The sequence below is a fragment of the Tamandua tetradactyla genome, chromosome 6, assembly GCF_023851605.1.
Source record: "Tamandua tetradactyla isolate mTamTet1 chromosome 6, mTamTet1.pri, whole genome shotgun sequence".
Lineage (NCBI taxonomy): Eukaryota > Metazoa > Chordata > Mammalia > Pilosa > Myrmecophagidae > Tamandua > Tamandua tetradactyla.
In genome coordinates, this window is record NC_135332.1 from 79,708,984 (window position 1) to 79,730,114 (window position 21,131).

Genomic DNA, 21,131 nt, shown 5'->3' on the forward strand with positions numbered 1-21,131 from the left:
CTTTACAACAATCTTAATAAAGCTATTAATATTTTCTACTTAGTTTATTGTTCAAGGTTTCTGGAAAATTATTTTAGTGCATTGAACCTTTGTAGAATCTTATATATACCAGAGGCTTTTCCTTTTTTCAGAAAGTCACTTCCTAAATATTCATGCGCATCAGTGACCCATCTTCTTATATATTCATAGTGATATTTTACCTCCTTTTCATTCCACTGGCTACTACACTGAAAGAAATGTTTAGGTAGAGTGAGGATTGTTTGGATTCTGAGTTGTATTGAAATATCTAGGTATTTCACATTAATATATTGATCTGAAGCATGTCTTATTTCATTGAAGTATTTTCCTTGAATCATTAAAGTATTTATCCTGCTATTTAATAATGAGTTTTCATTCTATATGTGAGAGCTCATGTTTTAATTCAGATGTCTTCTTTCTTATTTAAAATATCCCAGAAGACTTAGCATCTTAGAATTTCTACTTAGAGCAGATGCTTTCCAGCCAAAAGCAGGTAGAATTGAAATGTAAGGATGGCCCATGAGATCCCTGAGAATATTCTTTCCAGTATGGTCACCATAAAATAATGGTGAATCACCTTTTTAATTTGAGAAGCCAAGATTATCCAGAATGAATGTCTTTGAGATAATTGTACAGTATACCTTCAGACATATTCCATGACCAAAAGCCATAATTCAGAAGTGACTGAATTCATCCACTTGGGACTCACAGTCAGTGTGGAACTTCAAGTTCTTCTTTTTGGAGTCTTTCTAGTGGTCTACTTAATTAGTGCCATGAGTAATTTTGGGTTAATTATGCTAATTCAAATCATTCCTCAGCTTGACACACCTATGGATTTTTTCCTCAGTCATCTGGCTTTTGTAGATTTTTGCTATACCTCCTCTGTCACCCCAAACACAATCTTGAACTTCCTCTAGGAAATTAAAAGAATATCCATACCTGCTTGTGCCATACAGTTGTTTTGCTTTATCATGTTTGTGGTATGTGAAGTATATGTGCTCTCAGTCATGGCTTATGATAGGTATGTGCCATCTGCAAAGCTTACTCTATACCATTGTCATGAATAGAAGGGTTATAGTCAAATGGTGGTTAGTGCTTACTTGTATAGATTTTCTGTGGGAATTCTATAGGCAATCCTTACCTTCCACTTGTCTTTCTGTGACTCTAATATAATAAAACACCTCTATTGTGGTGATGTTCCTTTGGTTGGTCTAACCTGTCATAAAACCCATTACAAAGATATCAAACTTGCTGTTTTCAATATTCTTTTCTCTGCTTTTATTTCCTCATTTCCTACATATTCCTTCTATTTGCCATTCTAAGGATTAAATCTGCTGAAGGCAGACAAAAAGCCTTTTCTACTTGTGCCTCATATCTGACTTCCATCACTATATTTTATGGAACAATCATCTTCATGTATATGAACCCAAAACAAGCCATTCTCTGAAGACTGGCAAAATAGCTTTTGTTTTCCATAGTTTGATAATCCCCATGCTAAATTCTTTAATTTACAGCCCAAGAAACTAGGAAGTGAAAAATGCTTTGAGAAGAATTATGGAAAAGGTCTGTTCTTGTATAAAATAAATTGCCTGTGTTCTAACTGAAGGCCTAAAAGTAGAGAAGCAAATTTTTTAAAAAAATAAATTTTTCTTAATTAACACACTAAAAGTAATTTTTTGAAATTTTTATATAAAGGTTAATATGGACACAGAAATTGCTGTAATTTTCTCATTTCATTTTTTATTGTGAAAATCATCATTTCTGGTGATAGTGAAAGACATGAGAATGAAATACATAAAGTAGTTTAAATTTTGCTTCATAGATGAGTCAAAATCATTTAAGAGGTCTTTTTTTTTTTTACATGGGCAGGCACCGGGAATCAAACCCTGATCCTTGGGCATGGCAGGCAAGCATTCTTACCTGCTGAGCCACCGTGGCCCATCTGAGAGGTCTTTTGACTAGAATGCTTCATTTTATAAGCCTTATGTAGTAAAAACTGCATTCACTGAATTTTTAAAGCAACTTTAAGTTGTTAATGCTGTTGTTACTGGACAAAGGCCATGGATTTTTCTGCCTGATGCACTCAACAACCAATTTCTGAGAAATCTGGGTTTCAAAGAGAGAAATAATTTATGATTGCATGTGTAGCAGGAAAACAGACAGCCTAAGAGCCCCAAATCTGTCTCACAGAACAAAGGGGATCAAAGGTTTTTAAGGATTCTAGCAAGGGGAGATGAGGTCATTTCAGATAGTAAATTCAAAGCAGACAAGAAAATAGTGTTAATAGTGAGTTCAAAGCAGAAAAGAAAACATTTGTAGTGTAAATTAAGACAAATTGAAAGGAGCTATCTTATCCTTCAATGACAGAGCCTAGTGGAGCCAAAAAGTAAACATTGTTAAGTAAACATTGTTAGCATAGGTTAACATAAGAAAGCAGGGCTATCTATCTTTCAGTGACAGAGCCAGGAGGATATAATTTACAAACATAAGAGACTGAGCTAGTTTATGGTCATTTTCCTTAGCATTGAAGCTTATAAGAAACTAACCAGATAATGGGGTTACAGTTCTCATAGCCACTCAGGCACCAGGTAAAAGATAAGCATTTTTAGAATCCCTCCAGATGTCTAAAACAACTTAATTTTAATTCAGGGCTTCCAGGTGCTTTCCTTTGTCTACTCTAAAATCCCAAAAGCAAAAGGAACATTTATATAATGATTCAGTAATTAAAATCATCCCTTAAATCCTAATTCCTCTGTTATATTGTCTATAAAATATCCACAGGCACTAATTTCTCAAACCCTGCTCAGCTTAACCTGTAAAGAATTGTTGGTTCTGATGACCTGACAGAGGCACTGGCATTTACACTTATAGAAAAAATTAAAAATAGTAAAAAGCAATTCAGATGTTAACAAATGAGATGGGCATGCCCTTCAAATCAGAATAAGGCTGTAGATTAGAAACTAATAGCTATCAATGTTAGCTTGCTGTTTTTTGATAACAGCATGGTAGTCATTTAAGAGAATATAGTTATTTTTAGTAAATACTTATATAAATGGGGTAAACAGATATGTCTTCAACTTATTCTTGAACAGTTCAGGAAAAATATAAGGTGATAAAATGTTAACATCTGGGGAATTGGGGTGAAGGTTGTACAGGTATTCTTTGTAAAATGTTGACATCTTTTCTGTAATCTGAAATTATGTTGAAATAAGAGGTTAAAATGAGAAATATGTTATTCAGCATTTATTGTTTACTTTTAATTTAATGGTTTAATTGATCAATATATGTGTAAGATAGTTTTTGTTTTAGTACCCCAATTCCAAATTTTTTGTAACTTCAAAATAGTAGATTTCCTACAAATAATACTTAGCAGCCAATTTATCTTTCCTTAAAAACACAAACAAATAAAACACCTGTTTTTCTCCATATAAATCATATTGGAGAAAGAAATCATCATAATGAATGAAATCAGCCAGATATGAAGGGACAAATATTGTATCTCTGAAATATGTAGAAAAAGCAAATTTCATAGATACTGAAGCAGATTAGCAACTACAGGGGCCATGGGAGTGAGGAATGGGGAGTTATTGCTGAACTGAGTTTGTTTGGGGTGATGAGACCTTTTGGTCATAGATGGTGACTGGTAACATAACATTGTGAGTATAATTAGGGCCACTCAATTGCACCCTTGCAAATGGTAAAAATGGGAAATATTGAGTTGTATATTATGCTACCATAATAAAAAAAATTAAAATATGAAAATATTTTAAAGTACATATGTCTATAAATATTTCAATCTTTCCATTATGGAAGTATCAATGTCAAAAATGTAAAATCTATGTGTGAAGGAAAAGGGGAAATGGCATCCTTCTGAGAGTCTCTTTGAACATGTAAATAAAACACCAAGAGATACCATTTCTGACTTGAGACTATAAAATGAAAAAAATTTGATTAGCCTGAAGGGAAACAAAGGCCCTCATAAAATGTTGACAGAAATGAAAGACAATATAATTCTTTAGAGGGATACTTGGCACTATCTAGCAAAATTGCAACAGTCAACATTCCCACTTCTAAGAAAAATATTCCAAGTAAATATCAACACAAACATAAAATAATATACATGCAAGTTTATTCACTGGAATATTATTTACATTAGCAATATATTGAATGCAAATATCCTCATGCTTCTCCCAAGAATGAGGAAATTTTCTTGGTATGATAAATAATGATCATCAGAATATGGTATTGCAAATTAAAAAAGGAGACAAGAATTAATAGTATGCTACATGTTGTGCGTGAAATATCAAAGATACACATATTTTTAAAATATTTGATTTAAAAATAGGCATTGGTATGCCGATGAGTAGCACTGCAAACTCAAAATGAAAAAAAGAAAGTTTATCTTTAGGATATTAAAGGAATTGAGGGGTACAGATAGGTATGGCGATCAATCTTTTTTGAATATACCTTGCTGAGTAGTTTGATTTCACAAATATAATAAAACTTTATATAATTAAGAAGTAATTCAACAACAACAAAAAAACCTTCTCTACTAATGTGATGGTTAAATTCAAGTATCCACTTGGTCAGATGATCTTTTTCAGTGGTTTCATCAAGCAAATACTTGTCTATCTGACGCTGAGACATTTTGTGGACTTAAATCATCAACACATTGATTGTATCTTTGGCTGGTCACATTGTATCCAGTGAAAGGGAGTGTCCTCACAATGAGTGATATTTAATCTAATCAATTGAACGATTTGAAGGAGAAGTCAGAAGAGAGCATCCCTCTCTCTCCACGTCAGCCAGCCTCCTTCTCCTGGGGAATTCCTTAAAGAACTTCATTGTAGTTGCCAGATTGAGACCTGCCCCATGGAATTTGGATTTGTATATTTCCACAGATACATGAAACACTTTTATAAAATCTCATATATATAGATATCTCATGTGGGTTCTATTTCCCTAACTACTACAACTAGAAATTGCAGCATTTTCCATTTTATTCCAGTAAAAATCAAGGAACTAAAATAATGCACACAGGTCTAAATAATTTGGCCCTATGTCAATTCTTGGACATTGTTCCCTATTCCTCTTCTTTTTTCACTGCTCTGGATTCCTCAATGTCCCTCAAAACAGCAGTCTTTCTCCCTATGTAAGGTCTTTGCAAGTTCTTCAGCCTGGTATCTCTTCCCCCAAATATCTACTTTCTTTTTCATTGTCAGAGGCCAGTCTGAATTCAGTCCAAAGAGAAAGAGTATTTACGGAAAACAAAAGTTTATTATAAGAATTAAGTTTGAGGCAAGTGTTGTCACATATCAATGAACAAAGATCAAAGGAGTATCAAGCACAGGGCTAGGAAGGCTGCAGCCCAAAGAGAGTGGAATATATACCGAAGGCCTCATCCTGAAACACTGAAGCAAGTTCCCAATGCTCTCCATTGAACTCTGTGCTAAGAAGCATCTTTCATAGAGTTCAACTTTCTGAGATTGACAGTTGCAAATCAGATGCTTCTTAAGCCCATGCCAAGGAGCTGATGTGAATCTCCCATGTATCTGCTCACAGATCAGAATGGGGCACAACCAGGATAGAGGGGTTCCTACAATATTATACTGCTGGCCAAATATTTAAAAGTTTCTCTCCACATCAAACTCTAACATGACACTTTATTTGGAGGAATATTCAAGAAAAGTGAAGATCCTGACTTCTTTGCAATGCAGAGGAAATTTAGAAGGAAATGATGGTGATTTTATTTGTTTTCTATTGAGGCCATAAGAAATGACCAAAGACTCACGAGACTGAAATAAATGTATCAGCAGAGGAATAATCTTTCTGGAGGCTCTAGGGAATAACCTGTTTCCTCATTAATGCATGTTGTTGACAGAATTCAAAGTCTTGTGGTTGGATGACTGAGATCACCTTTTCCATGCTGGCTATCATCTTAGGGTTGTTTCCTTTGTTCTAAAGGTCTACTGCATATTTTGACTCACAGTTTTCTTCCATTTTTGAATCCAGCAACATTAGACTGAGCACCAATAACACTTCAGATCTCTTTTACTTCTTGCAGAGCATCTTTCTGACTCCAGCTGGGAAAGATTCTCTGATTTCAAGGGTTCATGTAATTAGATTGGTTCTACCTGGATAACCTAGGATAATTTCTCCCATCTCAGCATCTATAACTTTAAATACATCTGAAAAATCACTTATGCCTTGTAATCTAGCATATTTAGGGGTTCCTGGTATCAGCATATGAACAGCAACATGGTGCTATTTTATTTACCATAGTGCTATTTAGTTTAAAAAGTGAAATCCCAACACAGTCCACTCCATTTAAATTCAGCATTCATCTGTAAGTCAAATGGAAACTAATTCCTTCCCATTAGTTACCTTGCCTCTCTGGAGGAAGACTGTGCATAACCTATGACTTGAGATTAAGGAATCAATGCTGGGACCAGAAATGAGTTCTTCTACTTTGCCTTATGCTTGTCATGAAAATGAAGAAGACCCAAACTTTCAGCTTCCATTTCAATTATCAGAAAATAAAGATGATAGCTGAACTGCCAATATATAAGGTTTATATAAAGATAATTTTATATCAAATAGTGAAAAATTGAAATCAAATTTATGTCACTTCTGCTAGAGTAAATATCACTAAAATGTGCTTCCTTTTAATTAGCCAGAAACAAATTTATACTTCACAAATGTATCTTAGAAATTTTTTCTTCTCCTGCCTTGTATTTGGATATTTGAAGATCTGTTTTCTGAATCACTTAATATTTTTGTTAACCCTGTTATGAATATTTCAAATTATTTAAAATAGGCTAGTCACATTTCTGAGATTTTCTTTCTCCTTTAATTTACAAATACTACATACAATTAAAGAAAAACTAGGAATTTTAGATAAATAATGGAAGAAAATAAAAATTAATATTGTCCCAAATTAATGATCTAGAGATCATCAGTGTTCAAAATGTTTGTTATCTTTCATAAATAAAAAAATTCATATTCAATGATTAATCTTCTAATTTACTATTTCTTTTTAATTGAGAATTTTCAAATAAATTCACAGTATTTTATGTGTGCTCGAAATACCAATAATTTTTTAAAAATTGATAGTGGTGATCAAATAATTCTCAATCTTTAATTCCTATCATTAAAATACAAGACAGATTTTTCAATTGTATGCAATTTAAATAAAATGCCCTTTCTACCATAAAAAAATACCCATAAAATTTCACGTTTTGATTTCTGCCTAGAACAAAGCTCTTAATTCTGAAAGAAGAGCTTACCTTGAGAATAACAGAGAAAACCCATCAGAATTTTCCTTTGAATGTGTTCACCATAAGATTAGTGTGGGTCAGAACCATCTCCTAACATCTACTTGAAAATTACAGCATGAAGAATATTCAGAACATATGTTATTGGAGTGTTTGTTGGGGAATAATGGTACATGTATACATATATCATGACCAAAAAATCATTCGGCAGTGTCTGAGTTTATCCTTGTGGGAATCACAGACAGTCCAGAGCTTCAAGCCATTCTCTTTGGTGTCTTCCTAGTGATCTATTTAGTTTGTGTCATGGGTAATGTTGGCTTGATTTTGTTAATCCAAATCAGTATTCAGCTTCACACACCCATGTTTATTTCTCAGCCATCTGGCTTTTGTTGATTTTTCTTTTACTTCATCTGTCACCCCAAACATCTTGGCAAACTTCTTGCATGAAGGTAGAAGTATAACATTTTATTCCTGTATCATTCAGGTGTGCTGCCTTATCACGTTTGTAGCTTGTGAAGTGTACTTGCTTTCAATTATGGCATATGATTGCTAAGTTGCCATCTGCAACCCTTTACTCTATGTTGTTCTCATGCCTAACAATCTCTACATTCGGATGACTACTAGCCCATATATTTATGGGTTCCCGGTTGGTCTTGCTCAAACAGTGGTGACATTTTGCTTATTTTTTGTGACTCCAATATGGTCAACCATTTCTACCTGATGATGTTTCCTTGATTGCATTGGCCTGCTCTGATTACACCAAAGAGCTGATGTTATTCATCTTTGCTGTGTTTGGTACTCTTTGCTCTCTTTTGATTGTGCTAATTTCTTAGGCCTTCATTCTCTTTGCCGTCCTGAAGATCTACTCCACCAAAGGAAAACAGGAAGACTTTATTAGCTGTGCTTCCCACTTGACTTCCATCATCATATTTTATGGGACAATAATTTTCATGTGCCTACAGCCCAAGTCAAGCCATTCTCTAAACAGATAAATTTGCTTCAAGTGTTTTATGTAATGGTTATTCCCATTGGTTACTAAACCCATTAATGTATAGTATGAGAAATCAGGAGTTAAAAAGTGCACTGAAGGGAATTATTAAAAGTTGTATTTGGCTTTCTAATAACTGAAGAAACACTGGGCAGAGGTTCAAACACTTTAGGTTACATCTTTCTTTCTATAATAATGCTGGTAAATGGCAGAGCTGAATCCTTACTCCAAGTTCTCAAATTCTTTTATTTTTTCTTGTTATGTATAGCTCCTTAGTCTCATGGACAATCAACGGCAGTTTTTTTTTCTGAAACATTTGCAAATGAAAATGAATTGGACTGAAAAGGAGAGAGAGGAAGAAATTTTAATCCTTTATGGCAATGACACTACAAAGCCAAAAAAAGGGAAATAATATCTTTATCTGAAATTTGTGTGATATTGAGAAATTTTTTATTGTATTGAAATAGATAACCACATGATTATATGGATAACATCAAATTTTAATAGCAGAAATTTTGGGTCTGAACACTGGATAATTTCAGCTGGGAAGGAATAGAGGAGCAGAGTTACTTTGACATCAAGCATTTAGTGGCACCGATTTTGTATTAGTTTAGATCACTGGGGCAGATTTACAACATCTATAATTTGCTGCTTGTTCTATTTAAGTATATGTGTGATTAGGAAATTGCACTTTTCATTAAAAGTTTAGCTAAAAAGTTTAGCTTTTCCAGTTAACAGAGGTCAGCATAAGGAATTTCACATTTTTGTACCTGAAAGGGAAAACTAAATTTGTAAAGTCTGTTCTGCTCAACTGAAGTTGCCATTATGTGACTTTGATAATAAATTGTTGTAGAATTTGTTATGCTTAACTGAGATGGCCATTACATGACCTGGTAATAAACTGTTCAAGCGTGCACTCTAGCTGGGAGGACTGGCTGTCTTCCCAGAAAGAGATGTACTTGGATAGAAAGAGTTGTCTTGGTCCCTAGCCAGTTTCCAGAGGACCACCTGTGCCAGATCATGTAAGCAAATTGGAATCCAGCCACTACGGTGTAAAGATACCATATCAACTGCAAGCAAACAGTTAAATGAGAGAATTTCATCAGAGAGAGGGAGAAAGAACATCATTAGAGAGAATCTCATCAGAGAGAGCAAAGAGAATCTCCACAGAGAGAAAGAGAGAGAGAATCTTATATGGGAAGAAGACGCTGTGCTGTGGACTTTTACCAATCAAACCCTGAATGTTTTCTCTGAGATTCCCCAGTGCTACTCTTCAGGTATTGGTGCTGTCCCATCAGTGATGTTATTTCTAACAATCTTTTAATTACTTTCCTAATAAATTCAGTTTTTACACCACTGAAGTCTGTGTTCCATGAATCTGAGTCTTTAAATTAAGTGACCAAAAATATCATGCAGCCTTTATTCATCAGTACATCAGTTTTCCCATCTACTAAATGCAGTAATAATTTTTTAAATATTGACTGTGAGGATCAAATAAGATGACACATGTTCTAGTTTGCTAGCTGCCAGAATGCAACACACCAGAGACAGATTGGCTTTTAATAAAAGGGGATTTATTTTGTTGGTTCTTCAGAGGAAAGGCAGCTAACTTTCCACCGAGGTTCTTTCTTACGTGGAAGGCACAAGATGGTCTCTGCTGGTCTTCTCTCCAGGCCCCTGGGTTCCAAGAACTTTCCCCGGGGTGACTTCTTTCTGCATCTCCAAAGGCCTGGGCTGAGCTGCTAGTGCTGAGATGAGGAATGCCGAGCTGCTTAGTTGTGCAACATTGAGCTCTCTCATTTAAGTACCAGCCAATTAAGTCAAATGTCACTCATTGCAGCAGTCACGCCTCCTAGCTGACTGCAGATGTAATTGGCAACAGATGAGGTTTACGTACCATTGGCTTATGTCCGCAGCAACAAGACTAGGTATGCTCACCTGGCCAAGTTGACAACTGAATCTAACTAATACAGTGTCCATTCTTGATGTAAGGCATAATGGTATTTGGATCTATTAATTTAAGCAAGAGTTGCCCATAGAAAGTCATTTGTGAACAAAGACATTTATACCTTGTCATTTATAATATTTTCCAATGTAACACAATGATAGCTATTGCAGTTTCACTGCCCCAAGTTAGCCTTGATGATCACTTTGTTGGCTGCCTCTCTCTCACATCCTTGTTCCTCAGCCTGTAGATCATGGGATTCAACATGGGAATCACCATGGTATAAAACATGGCCACCATTTTCCCCACTCCACTGACTCCTCAGTGGGCCGTCTGAAATACATGAATATGAGGGCCCCATAAAACATGGCAACAGCTGTCAAGTGAAACCCACAGGTGGAGAAGGCCATCTTCCTCCCATCAGCAGAACACATGTGTAGCACAGCTACTACAATGAGGGTGTAGGAGATGAGGACAACAGAAAGGGAGTATGTGAAGTTAATGCCAGTGAAGACCATCATTGTGTATTCATTGATGTGGACTTTCCACAGGCAATCTTGATGAGAGGAGGATCTGCACAACAGAGTGGTTGATTTAGAAATTCCCACAGAAGTACAAACCATCGGTCCTCAGTGTGCATATTAGACTAACAGAGACTCCATAGACATAAGGCACAGAGATGAGTCAAACACAGGCTGTCCTAGATATTTTGCTCCCATAAAGCAAAGGGTGGCAGATGGCCATGCAGTGATCAAAGGCCATCACTGCCAAGATTTAGCCTTCCACATGGGACAGGGCAATGAAGAAGTAATGTTGCAACAAGCACCCCACATAGGAGATGGTTTTTGCCTCTGCTAATAAGTTTTCCAGCATTTTGGGGGTGACAGTGGATGAGAACCACACATCTACAAAGGACAAATGACTCAAGAAAAAGTACATTGGGTTCTGAAGCTGGGGACTAATGCTGATCAAAATGATCATACCAATGTTTCCTAACAGAGTGACAATGTAAACTAGTAGGAACACAACAAAATAGAGAAACTGTAGCTCCTGGTGACTAGTCAACCCCAGCAGAATAAATTCTGTCACATCTGTGAAATTTGGCATTTCATTATCAGATCCCCAGTCTGTTTTGTCTATAGAGAAACTGAAAACATTTAGAGAACTTTTTCATTGCTGAAATATTTGTCACATTTATCTTTATTTTGAATCAAACCCTTTATGGAACAATGTAGAGTTTGCACAATATTCATGAGAGAAATAATAGAGACATAATTGTTTCCTTCAATTCACCTTATAAACACAATTTATCTTTTTTCAATTTCTTGCCTGCAAAATTGGTAGATAGCCTTAATTACTAATATGTATAGTATATGGTATTAGAATTAGGTAACTGCATCTTTGCTAGATTACATAACTTAAAATCAGAGAGCATGAACATGACCAAAGTCCAGCTGAGATTATAAGACAATGACTCAAACTATTCCAACATATCCTGTGATAGAAAAGAAACTTGAGACCCAGAAATGTTAAAATATAAATCCAGATCAGCTAGCCAATTAGTAATCAAGAGGCACCCTTTGACACTCCATCAAACATCATTTTAATGTATCATATTTGCCTCTCAATGTGAACAAAAGTTTAAGTACAAGGGAAATTACACATTTTTTACATGTCTTGGGGACTAAGATTTTCCTGTATAATTTTACTAAACAATGGTCTTATATATTGGCCTTACAATCTAGTTATTGATGTATTTGTCCAACAGTGTACCAAACTACTATATCATGAGATTTCCAAATATTAGCTTCAGGCTCATGTTTTATTTTTATTTTTGCAACAAATTATTCTGGCTTGATTGCTAATTCCTGCCAGGGGTGATGTGAAAAAGGGAGGTAACAGTATAAACTTTTCCTTTTCTTAATATCTCAGAAAAGTAAGCTGCAAGTGTATCAATCAGTTAGCATCACTATCAAAATGTATCAACAGATAAATATGGAAGTAAAATATAACTGATGTGCTTTATTAACTGTAGTGGTTCATTTCAGATTTCATTGGTTTTCAGAACCAATAAATACCACCCCTAACTATTCAAATCCCAGTTTAAAGTCATTACAAAATAATATTCCCAAGCAATATATTCCCCAGTTTGCCTGTTATAAGAAACAAAAGTGTGTCATGAGTGCTTTAGGATGTATTTGTAGGATTAGGACAATCTTGGAAATTTAAGCTCTCCATAATATTAGAATTGAGTGCTTAATACTGATAAATGGGCCTAGTTTATAATTGATTTTATTAACTTATCCTGTAAACATCAAGGACAACTAAGGATACATCAGATGTATTTATTACATGCTATCTCAAAATTTTTAAAATTTTGGTAATATGTAGGTGAACAAGATATCCAAGATTCCTGTTATTATTATAATTCATTCTTTTTGAAGAGCCATAATAAATAAATGAAATATTTTAGGTAGTAGTGACAGTTGTCACAAATGTTTAACATGCTAAAAAGATCAGGAATAAGGGGGAGAAGATGCATAAAATGTGGCCAAAGAAAATTTCTGTTGGGAGGTGACATTTGAGCTGGTATGAAGTAGAGAGCTTTGTAAAAATTGGGCAAAAGAGAAACACAATTCAAAGGTTCAGAGAGGAACTTTAAGCTTGGTGTTCTAGTTTGCTAGCTGCCAGAATGCAACACACCAGAGATGGACTGGCTTTTAATAAAAGGGGACTTATTTCATTAGTTCTTCAGAGGAAAGGGAGCTAACTTTCAACTGAGGTTCTTTCTTACGTGGGAAGGCACAGGGTGTTCTCTCCAGGCCTCTGGGTTCCAAAAACTTTCCTCGGGGTGATTTTTTTCTGAATCTCCAAAGGCCTGGGCTGAGCTGTGAGTGTTGAGATGAGGTATGCTAAGCTACTTAGGTTGTGCTACATTGCACTCTCTCATTTAAGCACCAGTCAATTAAGTCAAACATCATTTATTGCAGCAGGCACACCTCCTAGCCAACTGCAGATGTAATCAGCAACAGATGAGGTTCATGTAGCATTGGCTCATGTCCACAGCAACAGAACTAAATGCCTTCACCTGACCAATTTGATAACTGAAACTAACTACCACACTTGGTATGCTCCAAATGAGCATTGCTAAAAAGAAGCTTTTGTAAATTTTGTACTTTAATGATCATAATATGGTCCCTTCACTTAGTAGAAGTGTACCTTTAGGAAGTTAATATCCATGGACTATTTGATGACCCTTAAAATGGTTAATAGGAGAAATAAAGATACTATGTTTAAAATGAGTAACATCATAAACACTTAAGTTTCGATGCTGATCCAAGTTTCCCCTTATTCAAGATTTCCAAGAGTGTATCTTCTTTATTTGGTTCATATGAGGAAACAACCAGATGAGGGCTGTAGACACTAGAAAAAGAGCTGAGTACATAGACTTTACTATGTATAAACTCTTTTCCTTGGAGGCATGAACCCATGATTCTCTAATTGGTAGAGCTCTACTTGGGTAAATTGAACTAATATGTACTATATTTATATACTAAAAGATAGTATATAAAGAAATCCAGCACCTCAGAACTGCAAGCTAATGCCACCTCTCCTAGTGATCCAGTCCATTTTCTAATTTTGATTCAGTTCCTCTATGGTGTGTGGATTTCTCTTCCTTTGAAAATTCTCATTAGCACTCTGAATGTAGAGTGTACCTTATCCCCCTTAGAATCTCTTATACTACCTAGTTCCATTGTTTTACATATATAAAACAGATACTCAGGAATATTCACAAATATATGTTTTAAAAAAGCCTCCTGATCTTGAGATCAGGTTAATACAATATACTTAAATTCCAAAATTTTAAACTTAAGAAAAAATTTTCTAGTAATGCTAACAGTTGTTTCAAAACATTAAGACTAGTTAAACTGCTGACTGCTTTCTAAGCCCTCTGCATGCAAAGGTGATATGAAACACATTCTAGTAGCATCTCCATTTGAGGAACTGAAGCACTGAGAGATTCAGAGCCTCCCTGGGTCACATAAGAGTTACAGGATTGAGATGCAAACCAATAAATTGACACTTGTATTTTATCCTTAACCACCTCTCATGGCTGTCTCTTCAGTAATCTTTTCTATTAATCTTTCTATTTTAATTTAAAATTCAGTTTGATTTCCCTTCTCCAGACAGAAGTTTGTTTTTTTTTGCTAGTTCATCCTTGATGGACTAGCAAAGGGTTGGATGACTCTTCCCAATGCAGGCTGTGCTACAGACGAAGGAGACCACTGCACTCCGTTCCCTCCAAAGTTAGAGTTCAACAACCAAGTATCAGAAGAATAAGTGCTATTACAAATTACATGTCATATTATCTATTTAGATAATGCGGAGGATGGAATATGCAATATAAAAATACAGACTCATTTGTACTAATACTTCAAGAATTTCCCATAGAGAAAAACAGTGAAGGAATAACCACTTCTCCAAACCTTCTAACTCACTCAATATCCCCAACCCCATTCATACATATGATGTGAAAAGCAATTTTCCTTATGTGTAAATAACAGTTAAAAGAGAACAAGTGAGGAAAATCAATTTTAATAAATCCTTATTATAATGAGCACATTCTTACATCGTTTTGAACTTACAATGGGTAAAAATTTTAAAATGCAACAGAAATATATCTTCACACAATAAAATATGCTTTAGCAAATAAATCTAAGTTTAAGGTCTTCACCTTCTCTTTAAATGTAGATTAAAATAAAATGATTCAGCTGCAGTAATTTGAATTACAGAGAGTTCTGACTAACAGATTTACCTTCAACAGAGGAGAACAGCAAATGAGTGATTTATCAATATTTATGATAGATTCTTGAACATTTGCAGCATCTCCCTAAGGGACCATTCATGTAATTATTAAAGGAACAATAATTAAAATTTTAGAAATGTCTCAGGGCTAGGATAAGGAAGAAGTATTGATTGGAAGAATAATTCTTATAATAAAATCAAGAGATCAAAATATGTCTACCAATTTCCCATTGGGTCTGCCTTCTGATTGTCACACTTGGAAATCCACATCCCAGGAAAATATTCTTGGTTTGTATCATGCAAAATTTTCATGAATCACTTTCCTCCATATGCTACTATGTCCCTAATAAGCACCATTTTTCAGGATAGATGATCATAGTAATGTAAATCTTTGACATTGCATAGTAATTTTCACAGATGGCACATTCTTCAAAAGTATGGATCATGTGGCAACAATTGGGGGAAGAATTCAAGCAGAAGTCATTAGTGACATAATAGATTATAATATAAAGAATTTATCCCTCTGCCTTCATTGTTGTCTGGCTTATAACAGACCATGGCCTTTGATGTGAAACACCTTTGAAATAAAACCATGCCTCTACCACATTAATTACATGACTGTGAGTAATTTTGTGCTTCAATTTACTCTCTTGTGGAATGGAAAAATTCTATCATACAATGTGGTTATGAGATAAATAAGGAATGACTGTCAGTGCAGTGACAGCCACCTTCAAATTTGTAAAATAATAGAATTATTTGTGTAGTTTTACTTTTTGAACTTTTTAATTGTATAATATAAAATATATACAAGGCAAAGAAAGAAAAAAAAACAATAGTTTTTAAAGCACTCTTCAACAAGTAGTTATAGGACAGATCCCAGAGTTTGTCATGAGCTACTGTACCATTCTCTAAGATTTTAACTTCTAGGTGGCTCAAGAATGTAGGAGGCTAGAAGGAATATATTTTTTATCATCACAATTGACTTTTTTTCTTTTTTGTAAAAAGTAACATACAAAAACAATAAATGTCAAAGCAGCACACAACAATTAGTTATAGATCAGATTTCTCGTGTTTGATATGGATTACAATTGCACAATTTTGTGTCTTTATTTCTAGCTGCTGTAAGATACTGGAGACTAAAAGAAGTATCAATTTAATGATTCAGCAATCATATTCATTTGTTAAACCCTATCTTCTATATAACTCCACCATCACCTTTGATCTTTCTATCCCACTCTAGGGGTTTTGGGGCTATGGCCATTCTAAGTTTTCATGTTGGGAGAGACTGTCAATAATATGGGGTAGGGAGGTGGAACTAGCTGATATTCTGGAGAGGCTGGGCCCTCGAGGTTTCAGGATTTATCTGATCCAGGGACCCATCTGGAGGTTGTAGGTATGTGGAAAGTTACCCTAATGAATGGAACCTTTGTAGAATCTTATACGTTGCCACAGGTGTTCTTTAGGATTGGCTGTAACAGTTTTGGTTAGGATTTTGCAAGTTATTATAGGTGGCAATGTCTATGTGAAGTTTGCATAAGAGTGACCTCTAGAGTAGCCTCTCTACTCCATTTGAACTTTCTCAGTCACTGACACTTCATAAGTTACACTTCTTTTGGGAAGAATGGAATTGTTGATTCCAGGGTGCCAGGGACAGACTCATCCTTGGGAGTCATCTCCCACATCACCAGGAGACTTTCACCCTTGGATGTCAGGTCTCAATAGAGGGGAGGGTAATGGTTTCACTTGCAAAGTTGGGCTTAGAGAGAGTGATGCCACATCTGGGCAATAAAAGAGGTCCCCTGAAAGTGACTCTCAGGCGTATCTATAGGTAAACTAAGTTTCGCTGCAACCTACATAAGCTTCACAAGTGTAAGCCTCAAGATCAAGGGCTGGGCTTATTGATTTGGGTGTCCCTAAAGGTTGACACAGTATCAAATAATTCCCTGATGGTAACATTTAATAGTCCCATTTGTTTTCTCTCATCCCTCATGGGACCTTGCCAATACTTTTTGATTATATGCTTAATATATTCTAGGATGTATCCAGCCATTGCATTAAACTATACAGGATTAAAGGCCCTCATTCTTATTCTGGGTGCCCTGTGTTTCAATTGCTTAAATGAACTATCCAGACAGGTTGAATTAGATTATGTGCCACAGAAAATTTAGGTTTTGGACAAAATAAACCATTTTCCTTTGGTCTCAAAGAGTAGGTGTGATTCTAAAATATAGACAATGTCCTCCTTATCCCTTGTTCATAATTTTCTCAATCCTAACCTAATTGACTTCATTCTTATCTCTGAACATCAGGTTATATATATATATATATCACAGGCTCTCAAAATCCAGAAATAATAATTACCACTCTGGACTAAATGTATCTGCTACAAGAGCTTACAACTAGGCATCTGTTTTCTTATAAACATTTTCTAAAGAATACCATACCATAATTGTTCTTTTGTTTCTGGTTTATTTTGCCTCACCAAATGTCCCACAGGTTGATTCACAATGTTGCATGCCTCACAACTGCATTCCTTTTTGTAACTGCATGATATGCAATCATATGTACACATGTGTACTTTCACTTTTAAGCAGATTATAGGTATTAACTCACCACATGTACAGAGTTGCGACTAATAACATCCCCAATTTTGAAGAATAAAATATACATTTTATAAAGTAAATAAAAGCTTTAGTTTTTTATCAAGTTTGCAAAGTTAGCAAGTGAAAGAATAAGGTTGGCAACCTAGGTTGTTCATGAACTCTGAAGTATGTACTGCCTCTATTTGGTCTGGAAAACTATGGGCAGAACAGTAGTCAGGTAAAGCTTTCTTTTCCATCACTCAGTGCCCAAGTTCTGTAACTCCAGAGTCCTTCCCATCTATCATAGAGAAAACCCATCAGCTAATCTCATTTGCACCAGAGTATTATGACCTAAAACCCGCAGTCTTTAGAAAATCTAAATTTTAAAGGAATCATGTGTGTGACTTTGTGCATGCATATGTGGGTGTGTGCTTGACAGTGAAAGGGAGACAGAGACAGAGACAAAGACAAGAGATATTGAGGCAGAGGGAGAGATAAATGTGTTTTGTAGTTATATGTTGGAGATGATTAAATATAATTAAGCTGATAGATGTAAAAATAATTATAACAATTCCATTGATTAAAAAATATATATTTGATAGAAGTATCATGAATTTTCATCAGATGACAAAACACTTTAAGCTCTGGCAAAAGAATCAAGTCCAATGGACATTACAAGTCAGAGATGACTTTATAGAACTTAGTCTACAAAACTGGATGTGATGTAAGTGACTTGTCCAAGATCACCTACAAATTAATTTGAAATTTGAAAACTCAAAAACAGGACCACGATTTAACACCTGACTTGTAACACTCACTCTCCAAAAATGTAAGAAGAAAGTGTTCCATTTTTGAAAAATTAGGTGCTGAGGATTATGCAACCCCATCTTTCCACCTCCTGCAAAGTTTTAAAATGCTCTAAAACCATACTTTGAGAATATTCATTATCAGCAATTAGTCTGATGTATAATTGTCACCAATAAATGGCAAGTAATTGGTTTTACCCATAAAATAAATTACTTTCAACCCATCCCCAAAGTAGCATTCAGTTAGTTCTTATAGTCATTAAGGGTTTTAATTTTTTCAAACATAGACACAGTTATATAACATTTAAATTAAATTAACATCAACTGCATATAATTGGTTTTTTAAAGGTTGTCCATGCTATCTGTATGCATGTGTGGATATGAGTTCGTATCTGTTTCTGGTATCCCTTAAGGTAAATAAAAATTCAACAAAGGACAAAGAAGAATGTTTCTTTTCACATTGCAATAATCTTATTTTATATTTGCATGATTGAAGAGAAATTTGTAATTATTTACATGTGTAATTAAAAATATGTGACTTACATTTAACTAAATATTTAATATCTGCACCCAAAATAAAGATGACTTTTTGAATGATTTATATATTGATTGATTTGTGAGAACATATAGATTTTTGGGAAATATATTTTTGCCTCAAGCTTGTGGCTTATGAAATGAGATACAGGAGATATCAAAATTCATTAAGATTATCACACTGGGAAATTAATGTTCACAACAAATAGCTACCCTCACTAAAAATTTTATTTCTTTCAAATATAAAAATTAACCAAAGAAATTAGGCATCATATCTCAGTCCCAGATGAACAAAATATTCTGAAATAAATATTAGTTTAATCTGTTAGGTCAAATCCAGGAAGCCATGCTTCTAAAATGGTGTACACATCTACTAATTCTACCCACTGCTCCATGAGACTGTAGGTCAGAGCCAGTTTGGTTAGGGCAGGTGAGAAGTGCACAATTTGGCATTGCAGAGTTAAAACACTGCAGTTACTGTAATCTGTAAAGACATACAATTACCACGGTGTTTCTCTTAGGAAGGAAGAAGACAGATAAATAATCAAATGTGCAAGTTTTGCTCTTTTGTAAGTGGAAATCTCTGAAGAGCTATGCCCTTCCTCAAAAAGAAAAGTAGAATTAAGCAATGTCATAGCTATTAGAGAGACTCTCATTTAAAAATCATGTTTTGAAACAAAATAAAATATGCTGGTAATTTTTTCTGCCACTAATTACCCTTTAAATAGGCAAATGAATAACTTTTTAAAAAATTCATCCACTGAATTTTTGAACACAGAAAAGGATCTTTTGATTTTACTAGAAACTTGAGCACCTGTTCAAGATCATTTTTTCCACTTTTTACTGTAATAACAATTATGCCACTCAAATATTTCCATTTTGACTACTTTCATTTATACCATATCAATTAATCCTCACTAATTATATCACCAGGAATGGGTCAATCTATTGTTTTTACTCCAAATTTGAATCTCTCTCTTTCTCTTTCAAAACACAAGTCTTCAGGTTAACTTTCCCACGTCCTGGACAAAAATGCATTGTCCAACAAATATTTGTGAAACATATAAGAGGCAATTAACTCAATTTGGTTTTATTGACACGGTTTCCTGATTACTTTGTTCATGGCTTCTTTCACATCCTTGTCCCTCAGACTGTAATTCATGGGGTTCAGCATGGGAATAACCATGGTATAAAACACGGCCACTATTTTCCCCTGCTCCACAGACTCCTCAGTGGGTTGCCTGAGACACATGAATATGAGGGTCCTATAAAATATGGTAACAGCTGTTAGTCAAGTGGGACCCACAGGTGAAGAAGGCTTTCTTTCTCCCATCAGCAGAGCACATGCGTAGAATGGTGATGAGAATGAACATATAAGAGATGATAACTCATCATCAGTGAATACATGAAGTTAATGCCTGCAAGTATGATCATTGTATATTCTTTTACAAAGGTCCCAGCACAAGCCATTGTGATGAGAGGTGGGTCCGCACAGTAGAAGTAGTTGATTTCAATTTTCTCACAGAAGTACAAGCCATATGTCCATAGCATTGCTGCCAGACTAGTCAGAAAACCATACATGTAAGGGAAAGAAATCAGTCGAATGTAAACAACCCTTGACATTCTACTGACATAGAGCAGGGGATTGCCAATTGCCATATATCTATTGGAGGCCATCACAGCAAGAATACAAATTTCTACATGTGCAAGGGCAATGAAGAAAAAACACTGTACTAAACAACCTGCATAAGAAATAGCTTTTGGGCGGGCCGCGGTGGCTCAGCGGGCAAGAGTGCTTGCCTGCCATGCCGGAGGACCCCGGTTCGATTCCCGGCCCCAGCCCATGTAAAAAACAAACAAACAAACAAAAAATAATAAAATAAAAAAATGTTTAAAAAAAAAAAAAGAAATAGCTTTTGTCTCTGATAACAGATTTTCCAACATTTTAGGGGTGACACTGGAAGAAAACCAGACATCAATGAATGACAAATGGTTGAGAAAAGAGTCCATGGGGCTATTAAGCTGTGGACTGGCCTTAATCAATAAGATCATACCGATATTGCCTACAACAGTGATAAGATAGACCATGAGAAAAATGAGGAAGAAGAGAACTTGCCATTCCTGGTGACAGGTTAATCCTAAAAGAATAAATCCTGTGACATTAGTGAAATTGAGCAT

General features: G+C 35.1%; 4 pseudogenes; 2 read left to right on the forward strand and 2 right to left on the reverse strand.

Annotated features, from left to right (window-relative positions):
• The first annotated feature begins 671 nt into the window (after positions 1-671).
• Positions 672-1,602, forward strand: LOC143686156 (olfactory receptor 5AL1-like; annotated as a pseudogene).
• A 5,891-nt stretch (positions 1,603-7,493) lies between these two features.
• LOC143686724 (olfactory receptor 5AL1-like) lies at positions 7,494-8,420 on the forward strand (annotated as a pseudogene).
• A 1,980-nt stretch (positions 8,421-10,400) lies between these two features.
• LOC143686157 (olfactory receptor 5M9-like) lies at positions 10,401-11,332 on the reverse strand (annotated as a pseudogene).
• An 8,711-nt stretch (positions 11,333-20,043) lies between these two features.
• On the reverse strand, positions 20,044-21,131 carry LOC143686725 (olfactory receptor 5M3-like; annotated as a pseudogene).